The sequence below is a fragment of the Myripristis murdjan genome, chromosome 7, assembly GCF_902150065.1.
Source record: "Myripristis murdjan chromosome 7, fMyrMur1.1, whole genome shotgun sequence".
Classification (NCBI taxonomy): Eukaryota; Metazoa; Chordata; class Actinopteri; order Holocentriformes; family Holocentridae; genus Myripristis; species Myripristis murdjan.
In genome coordinates this window covers 26,552,135-26,579,641 of record NC_043986.1, presented here as the reverse complement: position 1 = coordinate 26,579,641, position 27,507 = coordinate 26,552,135, and the positions used below count along the sequence as shown (strand labels likewise).

The 27,507-nt window shown below is 42.3% G+C and overlaps 1 long non-coding RNA gene across 1 annotated transcript; it reads right to left on the bottom strand.

Moving 5' to 3' along the window:
- Positions 1-6,562: 6,562 nt before the first annotated feature.
- Positions 6,563-11,061, bottom strand: LOC115362549 (uncharacterized). The gene is made up of 3 exons (XR_003928498.1): positions 10,937-11,061; positions 7,436-7,441; positions 6,563-6,573 (listed from the first exon to the last, which is right to left on the bottom strand). It is a non-coding gene; the product is annotated as an uncharacterized LOC115362549 (long non-coding RNA).
- Positions 11,062-27,507: the final 16,446 nt, after the last annotated feature.

Sequence of the window (27,507 nt, the reverse complement as noted above, 5' to 3'; positions counted from 1 at the left end):
TGTGTGTGTGTGTGTGTGTGTGTGTGTGTGTGTGTGTGTGTGAGTGTGTGTGTGTAAATGTGGCTGTGTGTGTGCATGCCAACAGGCAACAAACAGTAAAATCTCCAGCAGCTCAAAAGGGAATTCAAGGTGACTGTTTTTTTTTTTTTTTTTTTTTTTAAACATTTTTATATTTATTTATTTTCATTGTACCTTATATACATCTGTGCCTTTTTATATTTTCAAAACTTTTGCTCAAACGAGATAACGAGAACCATTTTCCATGCTATCTCTATAATTAATCTGCACAAACTTCAGAACTACGGTAGTCGAAAACAGGTTTTTTTCTCTCACCACACAGGAATTAGGAAATAATACACCTGTCTTACAGGCACCGCCCACACCTCAGCAATACATTACATAAATACACAGATAAATAAAGCCTTTTAATACAAATAAGCTATACATCAAATCAAATAATACACATATTTGCGTAATAATTAATCTGAAAAATCTGCTCAAAGAGTGAATATAGATTAACACAGGTCATTTTGAATTTTGCAGATTACAGCTGACACAGCCACATGTTTGAAAATTGACTAACAATTATTTTTTTTTACCTATTTATTTATTTGAAGAAAATTTAGTCAAGATGGAAATCTTAAAACAATTAATAAATCCAGCAAACAAACAAATAAAAAAATAAATCACGGTAATGTTCTTGAAATATTTCCATAAGGACTCTTGACTGTCTAGTGATCTTGCTGTATTAAAGTTTCACCGTGATGTTTGCACAGTATCTTCCTAAACTTTTTTATTTGATTACTCACCCAGTTTGTTTTTCTGATGTGGGGTGGTGCTGAACCTTGCTGACATACTTTTAACTTTTTTTTTTTTTTTGCTTAGCCCCACATCTCCATATGTCTGCGTGGCTCTCGAATTAACCACACACATCCATCCGTCCCCAAACAAAAAGCATCACCCAGCGGCCCAGACGCACTGTTCTAAGTTCTAAATTGGTCTGGCAATTTCCCCTGTCGCATGTTGAGTGATAATAGTGAGGTCAGCCTGTGGTCAGCCAGATAGTTATGGGAGAATAGAGACGTTCCAATCTGTTTTACTGTTCCACCCCCATCAGCAAGTTTCCACCCTTTCAGCGGGACAGAGAGTAAGTGAGATAGAGAAATAAAGATAGAGAGAGATAAAAAAAAAAAAGAGGGAGGTGGGTGGGGCAAGAGGGAGGGAGGGTCTTCTTCATGCCACGGATGGACAGCTCATTAAAATTAACTGTTTGGGAAAACGTCGAAAGTTTTGACTAAGAGGATTCCGCGTTCAATTTGGGATTTGGACGGTTTCCAGATTGTCTTTCTGCCTGCCTATCGATTACGATGACACTTTTAACAGCAAAGAGCCCAGGGTGTATCACTCAAATCAGGCCTATCCCATTCCTCCTCCTCTGTTTGTGTGTGTGTGTGTGTGTGTGTGTGTATTTGAGCCACACCAGGAGAGCTGAGGGCTGCCTCGGTGGTAATGAATGTCAAGAGGCGTGTGTTAATAAATTAGCCATGCGTGTATTTTACCTTATTAATGGTCTCAGAGGCAAATCACAACCACTTTAATGCATTTCACTTAGTGTAGCTTATGGGTGCATTTCATAAAACATGGCAGCTTTTTAGATACTTATTCTGGGCACAAATTTATCACCCTCTCTGTTTCCTTTCATGCCTCTCTCTTCGCCCCCCTTTCTACTCCCCTCCCCTATCCGCTGTACTTTCCCTGGCTGTAGCGTTTTTTTCCCCCTCTTCAATACATCATTTTGCAATGTCTTCAAAGGGAAGATGAGCGAAAGACAAACATAAACAGAAGATGCAATGCTATACGAGTGGCAATTCAATAAGATGGCGAAGTGGTTAAGACAGGGGACTCACATTTACTGCTAATGATCAAAATTGATGACCGTGCATCTCCCATATACCGCATCCTTTGCATCCCTCCTACAGTCTCAATAAGGTAACAATACTTAGGGGAGCAGACTTTCCATTTAATGGTCAAACGAGGTTAAAATATTGATTTGCAACATTTTTAAAAAGTGAATAAATGTCCCTTTTGCTTCCCTCACTGGTTGATAACAAAATAGTGATAGCAGTCAAAAAAAGTGCCGAGTCCCAAAAATGGTTAATTCAGATTCAGTAGAAAGACGTGCAATATTACGAGCACTCTCAGTTTTTGTGTTAAGGATAATCAAATTACCACATATGGGTGCGGTAATGGTCATAATGACATCACCACAGTCTCCTCAGTCAGACTTAGTCAAAATTAGAAAACAAAAAATTTGGAAAACAAAATTGCATTTATTAATCAAATTATACCTTAACCTGATTAACACATATCCCTATCAGTCAGTTAATGTCAGTACACTGGTATGTAAGTCAATCATAGGAGCAACACTTAAAGGTTAGTATCTCTCCATTTAAGTTAAAAACACTGAAAATGGCAAGAGACAAATCCAATCAATCAATCAATCAGCCAATCAGCTTACAGCCAATTCATAGCTGTTTTAAATGCTTTGAACTTCCTCAACAGAAAATCCAAGAAAAAGACATCTCAACTTTGATCTTCGGGAAGTGCAAGTGCAGAAACACGACTGTGGAGAATGGTCAGCACTGAAGGTGGAGAGAGAGAGAAAAAAAAAAAAACAGGACGTGGAGGATTAACAATTAAAAAAAGAGGAAATAAATAAAGGCAACATGTCCTCTTTTTTGACACGCTCTTCCATTTATCACTCGGCTGCTCCCTTCCCTCCCTCTCTCTCTCCTGCCAAGCTGCTCCCTGTTCCCTCCCTCTCCACGTATCCCTCCTCCCACCTCAGGAGTGCCTCCCCTCTCCCTCCCTCTCCCCTCCCTCCTTCCCTCCCTCTCCCCTCCTCTCCTCCCCCGGAGCCTGAAGGTCAGCGCCTGGCGAGCGATCTCCCGTTCTGCTGAGTCCACCAAATGCCCGAGCGGAGCGGCGCTACGCTGCGACCCGGCTGCCCACTGACGTCCATAAACCAAACCCAGAATGACAGGTGTCGCTGCCGCCCCTCTGCCTCCGCCACGTCTTCTCCTGCTGCTTCTTCTCCCTCTTTTCCTCCTTCTCTTTCTTCTCCTCTTTTCTCAGTTCCCACCACGCATCCTCCCACTCCCCCTCTTCACTCATTCCGTGTTGATTTATGGTTTATTGTTCCTTGTCGTGTTTCAAGGTCGCTGCTAACGCGGGCCAAACTAGGTCCACGGTGGTGTGTGTGTGTGCGTGTGTGTGTGTGTGTGTGTGTGTGTGTGTGTTTGTGTGCGTGCAAAGGGGTTGGGGAGGGGGGCCTTTCTGTATACCTGTCAGCGACCCCGCTGTAGCTGTCATCGGAGCTCCCTCTGCCTGGGAAGAGGCTAAATTGAGGCTGGGGTCTCACTGACACACACACACACACACACACACACACACAGGCTGATGAACTATACTAACAGCCTAAGAGTCAATCTAATCCACACAGTCAAAGTCATAGGTTACCATCGGTGTGTCACCCTTTGAATTTACACAAATAGACCTTGAACTGGCACAGTAGCTCTTGCTGGACAGATATCACCTTCAGCTACACAAATATATAAAAAGATGCATTTTATCCCCCCACACAATCCTTCACTCAGATGTTTCCTGTATTTCAGCTTGATTCTCCTTTTTCATATCAGGGTTAATTGCTGGGGGAGACGGAGTCGGCCTAAATCGAGGCGGAAAAGGGAGCATTCAAACGAGAAAACACGCGCTCGCTGCAGCGCACGTGCTTTCTCCCTGAACTGTTAGTCAATGCAAGAAAGATCCATCATGGGGGGTCCCGGGGGAATCTCCAACATCTAAATAGAAATTAGCAGGACACTATCCGGCAGTATAGATCTCTCTGCTTCACTGCTGGAGTTGGTGCTGGATGGGCGGGTGGAGGGAAAATGAGGAGGAGGAAGAGGAGGGGGAACCCTGGGCTTAATTAGCTTGCAGTTTACCTCTGCTGTCTCTGTTGGAGCATGTGTCGGTGTGTGTGTGTGTGTGTGTGTGTGTGTGTGTGTGCGCGCGCGCTCTGCGGTGGCATTCTGTTTCCAATGAATTGTAGCTGTTTCCTGGTTGACTCTGGATTGCTCTACTACTAAATGGAACCTGTCAGAGCATTAACATCCGTGATGGGCATCAAGAGAGGGGTGTGTGGTGGGTGGGGATTATCTGTGTGTGTGTGTGTGTGTGTGTGTGTGTGTGGCAGAGTCTCCGTCCCAGGCATGCATACAAATGTGCATTGCGGGCTTGCATCGGTGCAGGGAGGTGTCATTAGGACTTTGATAGAGTGTGTGAGAGTGTGTGTCCGCCCGTGCATGCTCATGAGAACAATGCTCAGTGTGTGGCACTCCACTCTTTAGCCGCAGGCATGACATCTGTAAGGACTACCTGTGCTCAGTTTAAAGGACAATTTCAGTATTTTATTTATTTATTTATTTATTTATTTCTTGTTTAAAGTTAAGCTGTTATTCCGACTTCCCCGCTGTCGTGTCAGTCAGTAAATACACCAGTTTGGCATTAACGCTGAGAAATTTGAGTACTGATTTGACAAAAACGAGATCAAGAGCTGAAACTGGAGGTTGTTTTCTGTGCTGACTGCTCTTCCTTGGGGGCTTGCTTTCAAAGAGGCACAATGGCAACAAGCCAGATACATTTCAGGGATCCTTCATGTTTTTATCTTGGTAAAATGACAGACAATGGCTACCTAGGTTCCAGATTTTGAAATCAATGTGCGGACAATTTTGATTTTGCTGATACTAGCCAGTGGCTCAGTTGCCCCCTTTATTTCAACTGGAGCCAGTTTCTTGTTAGTTTCTCAAGACTAATGCAGTCAGCCAAAAGTGTCCCTTCAAATCAGCATAACACATCATGATGATGACAGTGTGTGCCTCTTTCTTGAAGATGTAGGATATTGGTGCGTGTGTGTGTGTGTGTAGAGCAGCACAGCAGGAAACGTGTGTGAGCCATCTCTGACCTCTTTGCTCTGTTGTCTTCTTGTGAGCCAAACCACTCAGATCACATCCTCTTTCTTCTTTCTCTCCTCTGTCTCTCTCCATCCTCTTCCTTCTTATTCCCATCTCCCTGTACCCTTTAAGCCCCCCGCCTTTTTCCTTTTTCCCCTCTCCGCTCTCCCTTCCTTCCTACCTCCCATATCCCTCTGTTCTCCATCTTCCATCTGCCTCCTCAATCCGTACTCTCTTTCTTCTTCTCTTCCCATCTCCCCCAGTCCTCTGATCTCGTTACCCCGCTCTGTCTCCCATTGCTCTCCCCTTCTTCCTCTCCTCCAATCTCGTTCACCCGCCCCCATCGCCCTCTTCCACCTTTTTTTTCTTATTTCCTCTGGAGCATGAGCTGTTTCCCCTTCCCTCCCTCCTCCCCTGTTTGAAATGTGTGTGTAAGGTGCACATCTGCCTGCCACAAAGTCTTTCCTGAGCTTTCCAGGTCACTTTCACTCCCTCACCCACAAATCAACCTCTGGCTTCCCATTTGCTCTTTCTCTCTCAGTCTTTTTTCTCTCTCCTCCTCCTCGCCATTCATTCAGGCTATGACAAAACTTCACTGAAAATCCCTGACTGCGACTGCTTGACCTGAAAAATTATGCAAGTGGAATTACAGTGAAAACATAAAAGCACGTTTGATGACACCAGTTGACACAACAGAAAGCAGCCAAGGCAACAGTCACGGTCAGTGTGATTAGTGACTCTGGGTGCTATCACCTTTCAGCCACATATTTTATTTTCTGTCATGCTTGTATTTTAATGCTGCACTATATGCAGTTTTGCACTTTGGTAGCCACAAATGGTCATGGGAGATACAGTATGTAATGTGACAGCATGAAAATGCACTTTCCTTGGAACACAATTTGTACTTCATAGTAACTGAAAAAATGGATCATCATTGTCATGGATCACATGCCTGCTGCTGGTTAGGAGAAAGTTTTGTATTTTGCTCTGAAATTTCAATTGAATCATTTCTCCTAAGAAGATTTCTTGCCAATGAACACCACAATTTCATTTGGACAAACACGGCCTCTGGTGCAATTTGGGATTTAGGTTCATTAAAAGGGATGTATTTTTTAACATTAAAAATCTTGCCTAGTGCCGCTTTAACAGATGTGCTGCTTTTCACATCTGGCTTGTTAGCCAGCATATCCAATATCATATGGGAAATTTAGACTTCCTTAACTTTTTAACCTTTTTGTGCAAATATCACTTTTCAGTTTCACTGGCCACACATATCCAATGGACGTTTTCCTGCTGTAAATTCTCTGCCTTTGCTTTGTTGCATTAGTCAAAATTTCCATTCATGTTGCAACATTTCAAATATGCCTTTGTACCTCAGTTCATGTCACCCTCGCTGAAGATGCATGTTTCTCACTCTGTTCACAAAATTTGATTAAGTTTGCTTGCATCCAATGCCTCCTCTAATTTTATTTTATTTTATTTTTAACACATTCAGTCAGACTGAATCTACTATTTGAGGAATAGTGAGGTGGTTTTAATTAAAAAATTCCCCCTCTTTACACTTTACACATGATTAAAGCAATTCCTTTTTTGTGCTATGTCATTATGTGATGCTGATTAGGAAAATAATTTAGTGTGTCTATGATAATATTATGTGCTATTTTCCAGCTTTGTACTCTGGGTTCTTTTTGTCTCTTGTGGGTCTATTATAGATATTATAAGCTGAAGTGTTGTATGAATTTCATTTAAATTTGAATAACTTTGAAAATTTGCCCAGATAGTTGCCTTTTCTACTGATGTCACCTGATCTACAAACTAAAGGGATTTCTTACAGTGGGAAACCATGCTCTTGCCTTTGCCTGCTTTACAGCTATTCCCAGTTTAGTTTCATTTTCATGGCTTAGAAGTCAGTGTTTTGCTTGTTAGATTCCAAAGAAAAATGCAGCTGGTTTGTCAAGCCCCTATGGACAAATCAGCAGAGACACACTCATACATCTCCAGCACAGCCTCTTGCCTGTAGTGTGCTTGTATACCTTCACACACGCTGGAAAAACACTTAACTTTCAATTTTGGTGATCTGTTTTTCCCTGCTGTGCTCACTGGCATCAATTTTTGAAACTAGTGGTCAAAATGTCATTGTACATCATTAAAATGAGGAGGGGGAAATGGTACAGAATGCCTTATTTGCAGTCCTCGGTGACTGTGAGTGAGTGGATGACTGCCTGCAGCACAGGGCAGAGCAGACCCAAAGCACAGGGTTGATTAAAGGGCACCTCAAATTTATGCCCACTTCTCTGTCTCTCTTTATCTGTGCCTCTCTCTTGCATCTTTTTCTCCGGTTGGAGGTTAAACAGAGCAACAGAGGGGAAACCCAAATGTCAGGAGGGGAACAATTTTATGCTAAAGTACACCTTGACATAAACGCACCCCTGCAGAAGTAATTGATTTTCGGTTTGGTGAACCGCAGGGTGCTGCAGTCTGATGTTGAGTGTTTGTTTCCATCTACATATCAGGCCATGCACGAGTGATGATTGAGCTCGGTACAGAATGTAACTGTACAGCAACTAGCCTGGGAGGCTTTTGAGTGTTTGCTAGCCTACCTGTTTTATATTTACCTTCTGAAAGTATAAAAACGCCTTGTCTTTACCTTCTGTCGGCCTGTGCTGTTGAATGAAACATACAACTCTGCCTGTCTTGGTGTTGGCGAAACAAATGGTGAAAAAAATTTAAAGCAGCGATCAAATTAATTTGAATTACACATTGTTTAGCCACACCTTTCAGAAAATGAGCTTGTTCAACAGTATGAAACGCACCATGTATTGAACTCTAGCGAATGCCAAACCGTAATTTATTGAAAATGGGAAGAAAATGCATGCAGTTGCATCCTGAAATGCTTCGTTCAGAAGTCTGATTTGCAGTTCTGCTGCTTGCCTTCCTCAGCAGAAGAACTTCTAACAGTTGTGCGCATTTACTGGCACATTTTTAATTGATATTACAGCCCTCTGAGTCCAAATGAACTGGGGTTCTGTTGTATGTGATGGGGTTGATGTTGCTTTGTGGAGAGAAAAGGTGCTTAGCTGAAAGTGCAGGTGGTGCTGGGGAGAGATAAGTGATGCTACTGAGCTCCACAGCCACAACTGACCCGTCGGGGTCAGTGACTCCCTCCTTTCTCTGTCTCACTTTTCTCTCTGTCTCTCTCTCTCTTACTCCCTCTCTCTCTCACACACACTCACACACACACACACACACACACACACACACATACACACACACACACAAACACACACTAAAATGTGGCTTTGCGTGGTGACAGTGCCCCGTCTTACTGACAGGCCTTGATCTGTAAGAATCAATGGCTCAAGCCGAGAGCCGGGGAAAAGAGGCCGCCTTAGCCAGAGTCAGCATTCTCTCTCTCTCTCTCTCTCTCTCTCTCTCTCTCTCTCTCTCTCTCTCTCTCTCTCTCTCTCTCTCTCTCTCTCTCTCTCTCTCTCTCTCTCTCTCGCTCTCTCTCTCTCTCTCTCTCTCTCTCTCAGCCTCTGTCACTCTCTCTGTTTCCTCTTGCTCCCTCTCTCACACAATATATCACACATAACAGATCATAAAATCAGACCTCCTCTCAACGTGCTGCAGCGATCAGAGGACAAACCAGGTCTGTGCTACATGCTCCCATTCACTTGGACTGTCTGCAGTCTGGGTGATTAGATACAGTCTCCCTCTACTGGGCTCAAACCACTACTGCAGGCAGCAGGTGGTGGTATGAAATGACACCGTGTTTTGCCAGATGGTATTGTATTAGCCCTTTGTAGTTAATATGTGCTTTACATATTAAGCACACAGTGGGGAGACAAGAAAGATGACACAGAGAGTGACATGAAGATAGAGGCGGGATTTAAAGGGGTTAAAATAAAAAAGAGAAGTTTGAAAGGTAGATTAAAAAATAAAACTGTGGTAGGGAAAGGTGGATAAGAAGAAAACGGATGCAAGAATCAGAGCTGAAGAGAAAAGCAGTAAACAAGTGATGAAGAAAGTGGAAGAAACTGGGGATAAAATGTGCAGTCGGACATACGCCAGATTTAAACCTGTTATGTCAGAAGGATATGATATGCGTCCTGGCCACCCTGTGCTATCAGGACACCCCAAAGTATTTGTATTTTTAAGCTGTGCAGAACATAACTCACTGAATCCTGTCATGTCAGGTTTCCATGTTCGTGATAGATGCCTTGTCTCCCTCAGGCTCTAAGCATGTAGCTGGGGCTCAGTGGAATTCCTCTGTCTGGCATTCACAAGTCCTTTTTTTTTTTTTGTCTACATATCCATTTTCCCCCGTGCAGCCATCGGTTCACCTATACCATTCTATGGAACGCTCCATCCATCCACATTACCCGCCCTAATGTGGCAGGTACCAGCCCAGGCCTCTCCAAGGAGAGAGAGGGAGGAGGAAGGGTGTGCCAGCACCGCGAGGGCGAAAGCAGCCAAGACTGGGACCTCTGCTGGCCTGAGGTGGAGATTTGGCCGTGTGTTCTATGAGATTTGTGTCTTCAAAAAGGTATTACATAGATCAAAGTAACTGTGATACATTGATATGACTAGTGTAAACAAATAAGACCATGGTCAAGACATTTGGCAGTGTCTGTTCCATGCCAGTGAAACTGTACTGGACAGTGCTTGAGATTCAAAAAATGAAGACCACATTTCTCATGAACACTGTTGCTTCTTGTTGCAAAAAATAATGTTTTTTTCAAACCTTACATTGAAGGAGCAGGGCCATCTTCCTGCTTTGTGCCATAAAGCAATCACCGTAGCATTGTAAAAATGCAGTGTAGAAGCTATTATAGACTAACAACCTTATCAACAGTCTGACTGATTTGTTCAGTGTAATTACACTAATGTTTCAAAATGAATGCGTAAATGATGGACTGATGTTAAAATGCTAAATTTGAAACCTATAAATGAATAATATAAATGTAGGATCTCACCAATCAAGGTTGGGCTCCTCAGCTCAGTTTATCAGTCCAGCGATTCTGTAAGCCTTCAAAACACATAATCCCTGAAGCCACACCTCCTTCCTCTTTCCTTCCTGATAAGGAAAAAAACACTATTCTGTTTGAAGTCAATGGAAGAGATGCTTTAGCACCCCTGTTTTTGTGGACACAGGTTGTTAGGTAATAATCATCTTTAACATTCTTGACATTACATTTCTTAAAATTTTCAGTGAGCTATAGTACAGGCATTGCAAAAAAGAACTTGTTTGTGATCGTGATTGTCCACACAAAGCATAAATTTGAAAACGTATCCTTTCATTCCTCAGTCTTAGCTGTCAATCCATACGAGGGTGGCGTTTTTCATTGATGAAAATGGACATTTTCAAAAATGGTCTCCGCAGTAAAGGGAGCTCTCTGAAAATTAAGACATAAGATCGTCCCTCGTTCCCCTTCCGAGTTGTATTGAGCAGAAATTATGTAGGGATGAAGTTGCATAGGCCTGCACATGCACAATAGAGGACTTTTCAGGCTTTTCAGTGTGGACAGTGGGCTTTTGGAAAAATCATATTTTCAAATTTACACAGCTTAGTGTGGATATGGCTTTAACCAAACATTATTGGGCATTGGACTGTCTCCAGTCCCTCAAAACAAAATGACCAGTCTCCTTATACAGTGCATTGTATAAGTAACAAGTAACAAATAAGAAACACAGCATCCATAGTGATTTGAACATGCAAAACGATAATTAAGACAAAAAAGTACACAAGTATTCACTACCCCTGAGTCAAAACTTGGTAAAAACCTTTTACTGCAGTTACAGCAGCGAGTTTTGTGGGCTGTGTCTCTACCAGCTTTGCACATCTAGAGTCTGCAATTTTTGTCCATTGTTCTTGGCAAAAAAGCTCAAGCTCAGTCAGATTGGATGCAATTTTCAAGTCTCACCACAGATTCTCAATTGGTTTAAGGTCTGGGCTTTGACTGGGCCATTCTAAGACATTAACTTTCTTTGCCTTAAGCCATTCCAGTGCAGCTCTTGGCTGTATGCTTAGGGTCAGTCCTGCCGGAAGGTCAAGCTCCACCTCAGTCTCAAGTCTCTTGCAGACCAAAACAGGTTTTCCTCAAGAATTGCCCTGTATTTTGCTCCATCCATCTTGCACACAGTCCTGACCAGTTTCCTAGTTCCTGCTGATGAAAAGCATCCCCACAGCATGATGCCACCACCACTGTGTTTCACTGTGGGGATACTTCACCCTCCATCAGGGTGCACTTGCCCTGATGAATGCCTGAGTGGCTGAAAAGCGGAGGCGTTTTCAACTAAATAGCCATGAGATATTAAAGGCTTTTAAATTAATTTCCCTCTTGAGTGGCTCAGATTTCTTCTCCAAGTTTAAACTAGCAGGATTCCCAAACTGAAGAGCACCAGAGGGACATCTTTTTACACCCGAGCGGCACTCCATGCATTCTGTTTTCCGACCAACTCAGGTCAATTTGATAGTTCACGTCAGGAAATCAGTGTGACAGGATGCTGTTTAATGTGCGGAACGCAGCGAGAGGAGAGAGCTTAGCAAGCAAAGGTGCACCGTGGGCTGTACGTATAAATGCAGCGTGTGATAGTTTGGTTTTATTTGTTTTATAACGAAGCACCAATCTAATCTAATAAGTGATTTGGTGTGCTATGGTGCCATATCTTTTAACCCAGACACGGGCATCAGCAATAAAGCGAGGGATTTATGACGGAGAGAAGACAGAGGCATTACGGTGAAGTGAGAGTGAGAGTCAGAGTGAGGGAGGAGCTGATCGTAGTATGAGTGGTAACGTCTGGAGGGGTGAGGTGAGGCAAGGGAGGGAACGAGGGGAAAGACGGAGAATGGGAAGGAAGGAGGAGTGGAAAAACACTTAGAGAGATTAAACACAGATGGATGAGTGAGGACTCTGTTTTTATGTTTGTGTGTGTGTATCAGTATTTGTGTGTGTCCATGTGCCTGAAGTGGAGGCCAGGGCAGGGTTTTGGATCGGTTTCAGGTCCTGCCTGGCAATCCATTATAGATTAGTGGTGGGTCGGCCCTGTTTTTATTACGTGTGGAATCTATCATTAATGGACATCTAGAGGACTTCATAGGTATTCAATGAGAAAGACATCACTCCACTGTCAGCACTAACAGTGTTTGCCTCAGTGGCGCTCAGTGTTGTGGAACCCGGAAACGGTGTTAAACTACTATTATTGGGACAAAGAGTGATACTGGGCCTGGGTTATTCCATTCATCACGTTGTGACACTGGCAGAAGCGCACACCGATCTTACCGAGGTGGGTGGAATTATCAGTGTGTGTGTGTGTGAGTGTGTGTGTGTGTGTGGCCTACCGGGAGTAGGACACTTTTAACAGCAGTCAACTCCACCTAGGGAATTACACCCCAGGAAATACAGTCCCAGTACCACCTCTGTTCAAGATATGCAGAAAGATAAGTTTAAAGAAGAAGTCCAAAAAAAGAAAAAAAAAAAAAAACTTTATTAAATTATATTATTAAAAAGATATCAAAAGCTGCTATGAAGGAGAGAATGTTATTAACAGCCACACACACATGCACACACACTGCAAAACAAAGTTAGTAGAAGGGGTTAAGTGCAAAAACATGCAAGTGATTAAAAATAGTGGTGCGCCCTGAGTGCTATTCCCCACCCGGCAGAGCGGCTACACATCCTCAAGTTCCACACGAGAAGGCCAAATGCTTGCTACAGTTGCTCTGCCAAAATCAATGACATGATATACATACCAAAGCAAGAGAAAAACCCACTGTTACTCAGGAATCACATGATTAGAGTATAGGAATTGCTGAAATACTGGCACCAAACTGCCTCCATACAAAGGAGAAATTGATGGACCACTTGAGTCTCACCTCAGAGCAAAGGGGGCAAACTAAACCATATTCTAACAAAGGCTAAACAGCAGGGGTACCAACCTCTGAGCACGTCAAACACCACCTTGCACCAAGGGCCTCCGTAGTCCCTCTGTCCCTTTGCACTGTGCTGTGACTGCCTCGGGACTGTCTTTACTGGACAGCAACTCATTGCTTCCCCTTAGTCATCGATTAATAGGCAAAAGGCTACAGGCATGAAACACGTGGACTACCAGTAATGCAGCATCCAAGCACAGCCAGCAACCTCGCCTGTCCCGCACTGCTCTCAAGAACTATATGTACTCCCCTGTGGTAAGAGTGGGGATGCTGGCCATTAACTGGAGATTGGTCCTGGGACATCACAGGTTACCTCCCATGTAAGGGGTGTTTAACAAGCAAGCAGGGATCCACCTACTGTCTCTCCCTGTCACACATGCACATGATTCGACCAAGTTTAACCCAAAAGAGAGAGACTGAGGGAAGGATGATGAAGTGAAGAAATCACGGTAACTGACACATACATGATGTCAGTGTGGAAAGGACAGGAAACTAAAATATGTATGGATTAAAAAACATCATGAAACCGCAAGAATCCTTACTGTGCAGAGATATGCATATGGGTTAATTTCTCAGTTTTGCTGGGTGTTAAAAGTTGCTTTCACATGTAAGAGTGGGAGCCATCCAATCAGAACACAACCTCAGTTTTTATTCCTCCCGCCCCTGTTTGATTGATTCTTCAACTTGACTCTTCCCAAATCAGCTCTACTACTAGAAGCCTCTGAATTTTTTGGTAAGTGAGCTCTCCATCTGTGTTATCTTGGAAAATAGTTGCCAACACATTGTTGCAGTAAGGCCTGTGACTAGCCTAATTCAGTTCAACAAGCAGGATATTTTCAATTTCATGGAGAAGTTGATTGGCCTTACAAAGATAATATTGTTAGTCTACAAGGGAAACTAAAGCCCACCCAGCCCTGCTAGAATGTATTACTGTAGAAAACAGAGCCTCTAAAAGTCTTTTTGTTGACTTTTAGAAAACTCTCACATTTTGGTGGAGGATGAAGATAGTACTCAAAGATAACGCTAAATAAAAAATGTGTTCATAGCTTAGTTTAACATCCTTCTCATTGTATTAATTTTCCACTTATTGGGTTTTGTATCACATTATTTGTGCATGTTTATCCCTACTTATTTCCAGACACAGACTCCCAGCAGTCTCCAACTTTGCTCCACCAGAGGGCTTCTTTACCACGTTCCAAGACTTCGAACTGCATTGGAGGAAAAAAGGAGTCTTCTACCGCTTTGCTCCTTTGATTTGGAAAAGTGCAGGGCACACTACCTTTTAATAATCTAGTCCCCTTGGAAGAGATTAAAGCGATGCTAAAAGTCTGTAACTGCGGAATACATCTCCCTTATTTGAGCTGGATTTGGTCTCCCTCTTTTCTTGTACCTGTTTGATGTCTGTATTCCCTTCCTGTGGAGTTTTATTCAGTTCAAACTGTAGCTGGTGTGCTGTCTTGGCCAGGTCTCCCTTAGAAAAGAGGTTTCAGTCTCAAGGGACTTCCTTGCTAAACATAAATAAATAAATGCATGAATGAATGAATAAATAAATAAAACTAATGCTGTGCTTACATCATATGAGATGGAAGGTACAGCCAGGAAAGATTCCCAGATGTTTATGTTAAACGAAAGTGACATTAAATATGCTTAGTTTTATGATAGGCATATTTGGTTTGTAGTTTAAAAGAGGATGCATGATGAAAGCAGCATTAAATTGGGATTTATTTACGTTTAACAGTGCAGTGAGACTGATATGAGGATGCTATTTTCCAGGCACTTCCACGTTATTTACCTCCTTTCCAGTCTTTCAGAAAAAATACAAGGCCCCCAGTTGTAATTATGAGTTGAATTATGTAATTATGCTATTTACAAGTTGAAAGATGGCACTTACAGTAAATATCATATGACATGAAGGCGGCATAAACCGCACACCACATGCACCCAAACACACAGGCCCAAACACCACAGTGTTGTAATTTCTCCCCGTATGGAGTTCAGGGTATGAATATTTCAGTAGGGATACAGGAAGAAGGAGAAATAGAGAGAGAGAGTGTGTGAAAAGACAAATACCTTTTATCACTTTGCCCAACGAGGACAGGGAGCAGAGAAGAGAACAAGGGGGATGATTCCACAGAGGGAGAGGGACGCCAAGGAAATGCATGTGGGGAACTTGGGGGTGGAGGTCCTTACTATTCAGGGGAGGGAGGAGGAAAAACAAGATGAGTAGGTTCGAGAGAGCTTATCGATTGAGGCTAGACTGAGGCAGAGCCGGGCTGGAAAACTATTAGAAAATACCATCAGGCTGTTTAAAGGAACTGCGTTGGCTAAAGTTTATCATGGCATGTCGTTACCTTTGAGGCTACTGCAGATTGTGACAAGTCATATGCACAGGACCTGGAGGTTTTTCAATTATTTCAACCCATTTGGAATAATGTAACTGTGACCCGAAGCAGTTTACGATGAAGCCGTTATTACAGGAGAAAGCCAGGACTAAGTGCAGACAGAGGCAAAATGCAGAGCAGGGTGTTTTTTTACCCTTGGATTGCCCTAATTATACAGAGCATTGATTTTACAATGCATCCATGGATTGATTAGAAGAGCCCTGCACCTCCCCTAAGGAAGGAGGGCTTTGCTCTCTGCTCTCCTCCTTTCTGCTCAGCTCTCCTCTCCTCCTCTCCTCTCCGCTTTTTCGTAAGAGAGGCTTTAATTGCACCTGGCTCCTTTCCTTTCCTTTCCTTTCCTTTCCTTTCCTTTCCTTTCCTTTCCTTTCCTTTCCACTCTTCATTCCATCTTTCCCTTCTTTTATTCCCTTTTCCTTCCCATACTTTTCCATTCCCATCCCTTTGGTAATGATTTTACTTCCCTTTTCTTTCCTGTCTGTTCCGTTTTTCTTTCCCTTATTCTCCTTTCCTCTCTTCCCCTTCCCTTTTAATCAATTTTTCTTTCCTCAACTTTTCATTCCAATTCTTTCCTTTCCTTTCCTTTCCTTTCCTTTCCTTTCCTTTCCGTTGCTGTCCATGTCACTGCTTGCTCCTTTGTTTCTTGGATACTTTCTGATTGCATGATTACTCCCAAAGTGAAACTGCTGAAATCATTCCCTCCCACTTGACTTTTATGCCTTTTTTACCACCTTTACCTCCCTTTCTCTCTCTCTGTGTAAAGTCGCACCGTCTCTACGCCTCATCCGTTCTCTCGCTGTCTCTTCCTCCTTCACCCTTCATGCTCCTTCCAAAAGTCCCAATCCTCTTTTCTCTTCATCTCCATCTCTGTCCTCCTCCCTCTTGCCCCCTCCTTATGAGCAATAAGGTGTTCCTGTCAGAAGAGGAGGGAGGACAGAAGAGTGGGAATATATAATGAAAGACAGAATCGTCAAGATGATGGCGTTAATCTTATAATGAAGAGATGAATATGGTGGGACAAAGTCTGAGTGGTGGGATCAATCGCTCTGGGCAAGTGGGGAAAGGGGGAAAAAAATAGTAGAGCAGGAATGGGGAGAGAGACGAGTGTGTTTAAAAATCAATTACACAGTAAATATGACACGAGTCAGCAACAACGCCCTCAGGGGAACCCAGGAAATATGTTCCTGTCTGCACGTCCGTAAATCTGCTCTCCCTACAAATGAATTACTAATTTTATGTACGGGAGTGGGAATGAAAAAAAAAAAAAAGAAAAAAAAAAGAAAACAGGAATACCCACCCCACTTGTGTGTGAGCGCTGCTTATGTACACAAGCTATAACTCCCACGGGAGAGTATTATTAATTGATGGAGCAGAGTGATTTTTTTTTTTTTTTTTTTTTTTTTTTTTTGCTGAGGGAGAAGGAAGGAGTAGTGCAGACCCAGTGTTACCTCTGATCTTTGGGAGTGTCAGCAGGTCGGGATGCAAAAGGAAAACACTGCAGCAGCCGCCGCTTTGAACCAGCCTCAAAGATTGACCTGAGGAGGCCGGGAGAAGGGGAGGAGAGGACAGAGAGAGAGGGAGAGGGAAGGAGAGGGCGGGGGAGGGAGCGAGAGGGAGGATGGGAAGTCGAAGGATACTTGACCAGTTGGGGATAGGATGATGTAGAAACAGGGAAAAAGAAGAGGGAGGAAGGTGGAGACTGATTTAGATTAACTAACAGGGGGGAGGAAGGGGACAGAGAATTGAAGACCAAAGGGTGATAATAGAAAGGAGGAAAAATGGACTCAGGAGGCCAGCAAGAAAAGAAAGATATGAAAAGAGAACAAGTGATATATTCGAGTCACAGCGCTGAGGACTTTAGCTCACAGCCTTGCACGCATCCAAAATTCATAAAGTGTTGTAGCAATCAAATAAAAAGCAAATATCATTAAATAAATTAGAATTAAAGTTTGCACCACAACATTAAAGTTAAGAACAGAGGGGTAAAAACAAAATAATAGAAAAAAAAAAAATTAACAGGGTAAAGGCCCTCACATAAAAAGCAAGTCTATAAAAGTAGCTGTTAAGAAGCCAATTAAAAGATGGTAGTGACTCTGCATGAAAGCCCAAGTGATTATTTAACCACTTAAATACCAAGTTACCCTGAAGTTCCACTGTGAGTAGGTTCAAAGTTAGATCAAAGTTTTTTTTTAATTTTGTTTTTTTGTTTTTTTTTTATAATTTTGCTCATCAATGACACATATAGTCTGCTGCTTGCAACTCTTCACTGAAGCAACATATATTGAATAAAATATTTAAACCCAAGATGCCATTGCTGTATGGCTGCACATTACATTAAATACAAAATATCTAGATGTCTTGTGCACCATTTTATACGCATGTCCCTGTAATTCAGCAGCACATATTTGGTATGTTTGGATCCCCACTGGAATTTCAATTCAAGTTCTGCGGCTTTGTATAACGCATAATGCATTTGTAATGATGAACAGTGTGAGCAAAGCCATCTTACAATGCATGGACTGTATATGGTCTGAAGGCTGTGCTTGACTGTTTAAAGATCTGCAGCCCCACCGTCGCAGCACCTCCTCACACACTTTAATATGTAAGCACAAGCCCTTCCCTGCCAAAAAAAAAAAAAAAAAAAAAAAAAAAAAAAAAAATACACATAGACACACTGCCACTCACCAAAACTTGCTTTTTCACCAGTTCTGCATTTCCCCTAGTCTTCCGTTGTGGGGGGCGGGTAGGTGGGGGTGGCAGGGCAGCAGTATTGGACCCGGCCCTAATGAAGAGCATTGATCCTTGTTGGGTTATGAGCAGGCTTTAGTGGCTGTGTTGAGATGTTAATAAGCCTTGCCTTATTCCGAAGGAGCTTTAATTAGCCTGTTGGAAATGTGCTTACGGGGCGCACTGTCACTCTGTCGTGGCACACATTGCTGAACACACACAGACACACACACACACACACACACACACACACACACACACACACACATTGTCTCACTCACACACACTCATACACACACACAGAAGGTCACACTCATGCAAATGTGCACAAGGACAGGCACACAAATATGCACACACACACACACACACACACACACACACAGCCATACAGTCACTCATTTCACGGACCGCTGAGATGGGGATCAAGACAACATTCTCCGTTCATTCAATTAATAGTTTCATTAGCGAGTCAGGCGGTGTGAACTTATTTACTCCTGCCACCCACACACTCATCTTCATCCAAAGCCTCAGAATCTCTCTGCTTTCTCTTTTTTGTCTTCATTGTCACCAGCCTCATCTAACTCTGTTTCTTACCAGGGTGACCAGGGTGTGTGTCCTCCTAGTTGAGAAAAGCTTAAAAACCCTTTATTCATAGTGTCCCTTTATTCATGGCATCAAATGCTTATTCTCACCCCCAGCTTCTCCAGACCACAGGCCAGCACCAAATTTCTTCCTCATATAAAACCTGGACTATCAGTCACTTGTGGCCTCATTTATATATATATATTAAAAAAATCTTGTCGATTCCTTAAGTTTGGTGCAAGCTAAATTCCTTTCAGAAACATGGCAAACAAAGGTGCACAATGCAAAATTTAAGCGAGCGACTCAACTGACAAAAATGTATCAGTGAGTCGGGCAGATGATGAGAACCATGTGGATGCAGCCATCAAATTATGTGTGCATTTTTTGTCAGCTGAGATAAAATGTACTTGCTTAAATCAATCCTCTGCAATTTTGCATAATGAACCTTTGAATAAAATTCTATACCAGCATTCATTGAATAATGTTGATGAGGAAAAAAATAATAATTTGCCACTGATAGTACCTCAAAATATACTTTGCAAACATGTAGCTTCACAATAGCTTTATTATTGAGTGTCAAACCATGTGCTAAGTTATACGTCTTGCAAGCACACAGTTAGACTCTAAATGCATACTGAAAATGTGTAATACATAAGCAACTTTCAAACAGAGTCGTTACTTCAACAGAGTTGTTACTTTTCTTTTCTATTATAAATGACACATTTGACTTGGATTGTTCCATTAATGCAAAATTTTTGTGTAAAAATCTTTACTAATGAGGCCCCCAGTTTCTCCATGCCCTCTACCCATCATCATCTACAGACGTACTGCACTCCCAAGAGGAATGCTGCATAATAACCTTCTGTTCTCATGCAGAATGGATGGCAGATGAGAGGACGTCCACACAGTCACCGTGATATAGCCCAGACTGTATGTCCAACATGTATGTCCACGCACATCCTCATGTTTCATCAGTGTCAGTATTTTTAAAGCTTTCATAATATTTTAACTTTGTGCTTCATGACACTACCTGTCTTGCTGGGGCCCCTCAAAGCTGATAGGTATGCGTCTCCCAAACTTTGTGACTATTTTTAACCCATTTTAAAGACAAAATCAATTCCATCAGATCAATGTTCATCAGCAGTCAACCTCTTATAGGAGCTGCTGAATCTAGGAGATTAGTAGAACCCACCCCAAGCCCATCCCTTGGCTCCCTTTGCTCCTTCAACCAAATTTCCTGTGAAACTCACAATAATCAATAACATGAAGTCCTCTACCTGCTCCTTGGACACTTTACCAGCTTCATTTTTGAAGTAGATTCTCCACAACATTGGCTCCCTGAACTGTGAGTCTTTTCTCATGTATTTTAAAACTGCTTTGGTCTCTCCCCTCCTTTAAAAACCAAAACTACACCACACAGCTCTCAACAACCACAGACCCATCTCCAATCCCCCCTCTCCAAAGTTGTTGAAAAAGCTGTGTTCCACCAGCTGATTGCATATTTCAGTAGTAACATCTCAGTATATGTTTCAAATCTTTTTGAAAAATTTCAGTCAGGTTTCCTGTGCCCTTCACAGCACAGAAACTGTCCTCCTGAAGGGGAACAGTGACCTCCTCTTGGCTCCTGATTCAGGGAACTTCTCAGTCCTGGTCCTCCTGGACTTCACTCTGCCTTCAAAACCATTTATCATGCTGTCCTCTTAAACCATCTGGAGGACCAGGTAGGCATCTTGGGTCTTGCCTTCACCTCCTATTTAACTGGTGGCCACTTCTCCGTTAGCATAGGTGATTCTGTGTCATCCCTGACTCCTACCTACAATGGCATCCCCCAGGGCTCAATTTTAGGTCCCGTCCTTTTTTCCGTTTACATTCTCCCGCTGGGTGACCTCACATGAAACCATAACATTCAGTTCCATTTCTGTGCTGAGGACGCACAACCTTACCTGCTGATTTTTATTTGTTTTATTCTTATTTTTATATTTATATTTGTAATTTCACCTGTAATACTTATTATTTTGTGTATGTACAGCATTTTGTAACTTTGCTTTTTTTTAAAGTGCCATATAAGGTATTATTGTTATTATTAATGCCTTCTTGAGACGGCATCCACTCAAACACCGTGTGACAGTCATACACATGGGCGGCTACTTTGAACAACAGTGTGGATGAGGCTCAGCAGGAAGGCGCTGTTGCTGCTGTTGCATGAAAGCCCTTTTTCTCTCCCCATCAGTGGAATCAAACACTTTTTATCTCGTTAGAGAGCATCTGTATGGAGAGAGGGTGAAGGCCCTCACCTTATCTCACAAATTGCCACACATGTCTAATGTCCATCTCTTCTGCACAGTGTGTGGTGCTAATCAAAAATGTTTTTAGTGGACTCCCCGTGCTTCTTTTCTAATTGTTAAGCATTTTATTATTACTTTTTGGACCTTTCAGGCAAAAACGTCTGAGCATGCACACTCTTTTTCAGCATCGCTTTCTGCTCAGCACACCGACAATCTTCACTGAGCCGCTCTACTGACTTCTCTAACCTCTCAGCTATTGCCATTAAGTTTCATTTCATATTCATTTGTCAATGTATTTACCATTAACATACAAAAAATGCTGTTAAACCTATTTTATAAAGATTTTTCACATTAAAAATCAGCATGGTATTTGAGTGCTCAGTAAGTTCAATGAAACTTCAACATCCACTGAGTCATTGTGAAACCATGTCAATACAAGGCTGTAGCTCTTCTTTTCGGATGAGAGGTGATTTCATCCGACAGTAGCAGTCCACAGTAGTGGAGCCGTCGTCTCGCCGGATAAAAGGCCAGTATAACTCTCAGCAGAGATCAATGAGCCGAGGCCCTTTTACCAGAAGCACATGTCTCCCAGCAGACTGACTGACTAACTGACTGACTGACTGACTGACTGACTGACCACTGCCTTCTCCTGCAGTATGAGAGACCCAGAGGCCTCAGTATGATGGGAAAACAGAATAAACAATCAGAACAGCTCAAAGAAATGTGTGAGCGGTTGCATGTTTGTGTGTTTGCATCCACGCTTCCTTGTTTGAGTGTACAGCCGTGAGTATGTGTGCATGCATGTGTCTATATGAGAATACCTAGCTATGTTTTTCTGTTTAATGAATACGAGAGTGTTTTTCTTTACTGCTGCGCCTCTCTCTCTTAGGACAGGAGATAGAGGCGATGCTCTCCGCTGCTGCCAGCTCACCAGGGACACTTTGTAAACCACAGAGCAGCAGTCTGTTCATCAATGTCACAGACTCAGGCTATCACTAACACGGGCCCTCTCCTCCACAGTCATGGGCTGTTGACCCATCACTGGGGCAAGACAAGCTTGGGTTGGGGCAGAAGGGTGTAAGGGGTGCATAGGGGGTTGTGTCGGCATCCTGTGACACGTCAGGCTGTCTGTAATTACCAGAAGCTGAATGATGAGCTGTAACTCTTCATGCGTGCAACGTACCAAAACAGTATTTGTGCCCACACTGCAAAAAATATCTATTATACGTGGTTTTTATGACAAGTAAAACAAATAATTGCACTTGTTTCCAAAGCATATTGAGATACTACGGTCACTTGTTTTGAGAAACAAATGGAATTATCTCATCCACAGTTTTTCACTTGTCTCATGAAAAAATAGACCAAATATGGTACTAAATGCCTTTTTAAAATGAACATTTTTCCAGGGATTCTTTGAATTTACATACACGTGTGAGCATATACCTGTGTGCATGCATCAGTAGAGGTGAGTGGATGCAGGTATTTAAAATCCTGCATCAGTAGTAGCTGACCTTTGACCTCCAGGTGGAGGGAGGCAAGAGAAAAGATTACTTCTCACAAGGAATCAACAAACAATCACCTTGTCCTGGCTTTTGGATATCATGTTTGCACTGATGTGTAAATGTGAACTTTAATATCTTCAGTGATACTGGAATATTAATGTGTGAGCCAGTGAGGGTGTCCCTGCCTGCATACAGTGTATTCTCATCTTGGTATACATCTCTTGGTTTGGTCCCAAGCCCACAATGGTCTTGTTGTTGTTGATGTGCTGACCTCAGTGCTGTCCAAGAATAGATACCAGTGCAGGGCCCCTAGAGCCACATTCTAATAAACAGCATGGGGATCTCAAGGTGCATGCAAACCTCCTGTCTGTTTGCCTCTCTCTCTCTCTCTCTCTCTCTCTCTCTCTCTCTCTCTCTCTCTCTCTCTCTCTCTCTCTCTCTCTCTCTCTCTCTCTCTCTCTCTCTCTCACTCTCTCTCTCGCTCTCTCTCTCTCTCCCCCTCTTCTCTATAACAAGCTCAAATTTCCCTCATGCAGAAACTCCCTGTAGTCAAAAACAGCTTTGGACAGCAAACCTGAACGGCCCAGGGCTGCAAGGACACACTGCTCAAAATTGGATGAAGCATTTATTAATAGACAGTGAGTTTGTCTATGTATGCACTATATACTGTGCCTGTACACAAATTGCTTACAATTCTTGGAGAGTTGTAGATATAAGGCAACGATATGATCACATGAAATAATAAATTACATTTTGCTATGTCTAGTAAATTGCCCAGCAATAAAAAATGCATTTCTCTCTCCCTCTCTCTCTCACACACACACACACACACACACACTTTCTCTCTCTTGAAATCACTTTCTCAGTCTCTCCATCCCACACACGTGCACACACTCACACACATACACACACACACATACACCTGAGTGGGGTGCGGTAGTGCCTCGGAGGCCCACTTAGTGGCTGTGTGGATTTGATGAGAAGGGCCTTTTGCTTTATTTAGTGAAGTGCTGCCTAATATGATTATGGTCAGCACGCGTCCTGTTCTCTCTCACATAGGAGAACACACTGGGAGCGATTACTGAAGTCCCCAATGACCGACCCCTTCCTGGAGAGAGAAACAGGGAGAGAAAAAGCAAGAGAGAGACTCCATATATGAAATAAGGAGCTGAAATACTACAAGCAGAAAACACGTTATTTGTGGACACTTTGAAAGAATGTTGAACATATCTTTGAGAGGCCGTGGACACACTTGATCTCCTTGGGCATGACAAATAAGCAAGTCTGCATTCAGGCATAACTGATCATCTGTCATTGTCCCACAGAGGTCAAATTTAATAGGATATTGGCAGTCAGCAGCCTTGATGTCCACGTCCAATGGGGAGACAGCATTATGCATTAAACGCTGGCTACAAAGCTCACTTCTACGGTATATCATCATAGACACTATTGTTCATATTACATAGCGACAAACAAATCACCCAGGATGGTTTTACAAGTGTAAGGCTTATCAAAGCACTCTCAGGACTTGTATAATATGGATTACCAGCACAGCATCCGCTCTGAAATTGGATAGTCGTAATTTACCAAGGTTAAGTAGTGCTACGTATGTCACTGAGAGTAAACAGATGATTAATTCTGAGTGATATCAGCCAGCAAGATTTCCTCAGCAAAGACGGCAATTACTTTCAATCAGAGCTACTTAGATGAGAACGATGTGTAATCCTGATGCAAAGAGGTAAGTACAATGGCCCAAAACATTGCAGCAGACAAAGATGTTTTTCTCATATATTTTGGAAGAATCTCAGAAATGGAAACTACTGTAAATTAAAAAAAAGAAAAAATGTCATCCTGCAGTTACATAGTTTAAGTATTTCCTTCCAAAACTCTGTCCATTTCTGATGAACCATTGTAACCTCTTGTTTGTTCATTTCCACATTACAGATCAAATCATATAAAATTTGACTTTAATAGAAACTGGGAGAGAATTGAACTTTCAGGCCAGCCTCTGCACTCTGTGAGTGCTTTATTTTTAAAATCATCAATATCTTCTTTTGGTATGCTACTGTCTCTCGAAACAATATATTCTGCAGGGGAATTTGAGAGGCAACAACACCTAATCTCCCAAACAGCCTGTAAATGTGAGCAAATTGACCACTGGCCTGTAGTATTAGTAAATATACGATAGTGCTGGATGTGAACACTGAGTCCAGAGAAACTGCTGTGACTGGACTGCAGTCTGTCTGCCTCAGACGCAGTGCAGCGACCGCTCTGTCCCAGCCACTGATGAGAATGTCTATACTGCCCCCTTCTGATGATTTTCCATAAGGCACCACCCACACAGTGTGCAAGAAAACCATTGTCTTTAAGTTTGTAACCAATAAGGACTAGTTGAAAAAAAAATCATTAAAGAACTCATTTTAATCTAAGAACAAGAACTAATGTTATTGTAGTTTTACACTGACTCCAGGCAGCTGATTTTATATATTGCCCTAGGTAATGTGTGTGTCCAGGGCATGAAAGCACTACACAGGTTTGAAGAATTTGTGTTTGGACTGCATTGTTGCTTTTTGTCTGCATGTGTGTTTTTGTGTGTGTGTGTGCCTGTGTTAGTGTGTGCCTGCGATAAGAGAAGCCAACGGTCAGCATAATTACCCAGGTAAAGCTGATGCAGGTGATAGCTCTTGCATAACCTCAGCTAATGATTAGAGGCTGGCTTTACAGACAGGACAAAATTCCCAACACCCAGTGCTCAACCATTTCATTAAATGCTTGGCAAACACATCGTTATAACTATATACTTTCTCTTCCAATCGACTCATGTGCAGTTGTGTAGTGGAAATACACTTTGGTCTTTGCAACATTTGCATACAGTTTTAAGTTTTACTTATTTTGCAGTTTGCTCCTTTGGAACATCTGCATGTAGGCTTTTTGTTGTTACTTTATAAAACCACTGAGAGAGGCCCTGTGATCCTGATATGTGGGGCACTAGCACAGCAATATTGTAAGAACCTCATAAGCACATTTGATTTAGGGCTCATTTTGCAGCATTACATGGTTCAACTCAGCTGTTTCTTGTATCAAATTTCCTTTCCCCAAATGCACTTTGCTTTTATCGGAGAGCTGGTGTTTGTAGGGCTGGTCTTTGCTTGGCTAGACCATGTTCAAACAGTCAAGGGAAATTTTTGCAGGGAGCCAAATGGTGTGTGTGTGTGTGTGTGTGTGTGTGTGTATGCGTGTATGTGATACTTTGGCTGAGTGTGCTCGTTTGGTATGAGGTTGTCAAGGTCAGTCGGGCTTTTGCAAGTGTTTCCCAGTCTACTATCAGCTTCGGGGGTGCATTTTTGTGTTTTTGTGTCCGTGCATGTCTGAGCATCTGTGCATGAATGCATATGCATATGTATTTCTGCATGTGCACATACCCAGCCTTTTTTTTTTTTTTTTTTCTGTGTCTCCATGCACCGGGTGGACTTGCTTACCACAAATTTACCCTTGTCTGCAGTGGACAAGAGGTGGGGTGTTGTGCAAGAGAAAGGAGGGAGTAGACAAGGAACAATGCAGGTGTGGATGGAGGCAGAGAGAGAGAGAGCCACTGAAGTATAAGCAAAAGAGGGAAGTAGGAGAGAAAGAAAAGGAGTATATTATGCAGAGAGATATGGTGGGAATACAGACATAGCCGTCACAGACATCCTGGTGTATCTGAAACATTTGTTCTTATTTAGCCATTAGAAAAGTTAGTGGAATCATAGAGCCACTAGTTAACTGAGTGACATGACTTGTATGTTTTAAACTCATTATTCAGCAGCACCCGTCAAAAAGACACTGGATAAGGGAGAATGGAAAGAGGAGGGAGTGCAATATAAGAGGAAGGTGGGAGTGGAGCAGACGAAATGAGGATGTATGTATGGAGGATGTATAGCGAGGTGAGCGAGGTAAAGTGCTTACCTGGGCATTCCAACAGCTCTCCAGCAGGCAGGGAGACAGACAAATGTGTTGAGCGGCATTTACTCAAGATAAGAGCTGGTCTGATACCGCCGGGCCTGCCTCTCTGTTTGTCTGCATGCTACTCCAGGCCAGGTGGGCTGTTGTTCCATGGTGCCTCAACAAAGCAGCTGCTTTGCTTCCACTGAGGCGGCTGGACATATTTGTGATGCTATTAAAAAATGCTGCTTTGTGACAGCAAAATTTTGACTCTGCCAAATAGTTGCAACTGTTTTTTTTTTTGTTTGTTTTTTTTTACAGGTCCTGAATGTAGCATTTTAGCATCAATACATTATTACCACATTAATTTAGAGACATTTCTATAATTAGCATAAACAAATAAGACCATTGCCAAGGAGTTTGGCAGCCTCTAATCTGTATTTTATTTACACTGTGTGCCACTTGGTCAGACTTTGCATTTGTTGTGTTGCTTTACAGCACAAAGCAGGAAGAGATTGCTGTTCTTTCAACGCAGACCTCTTTGCAACAAGATACAGAGGGGTTTATGGGAAACGTAGTCTTATTTTGAGATGCCGCGAGCATGACTTACAGTCTACCAACCTGCAGCTATGGTGTCATTTGTACGACGTCATATTAAGGTCACTGCAGGGGGGGAAAAAAATATGGCACCGGGGGAGTGGGGTAATACTCTGAGAAAAAAAGTTTTAAATTAAAGTCGTAAATTTATGAGAAAATACTCAATGTAAGGACTCAGGCAAATAGTTTTTCATATTTTTTTTTGCACTGCAGAGTCTGCAGCTGATGACCTCATCAGATTAAACTTCGCAATGGGATTTAGTAACAAGGAAATACTCATAATTTTAGACCAGAAGCCAGAATTGTTATGATTTTTTTTCTCATAAATTTACAAATTTAATCTGAGAATGTTAGAGTTTTTTCTCAGAAATTTGTGAGTTTATAATATTGGAATTTTCAGTTTTTTTCTCAGAAATTTGTGATTTTTTTCCTATAAATTTATCACATTAATCTCAGAGAATATCCAAGTTTTTTCTTGTAAATTTACAAATTCAATTTCAGAAATTCTGAGTTTTTTTTCTTGCAATATTACCCCTCATTCCCAGGCTC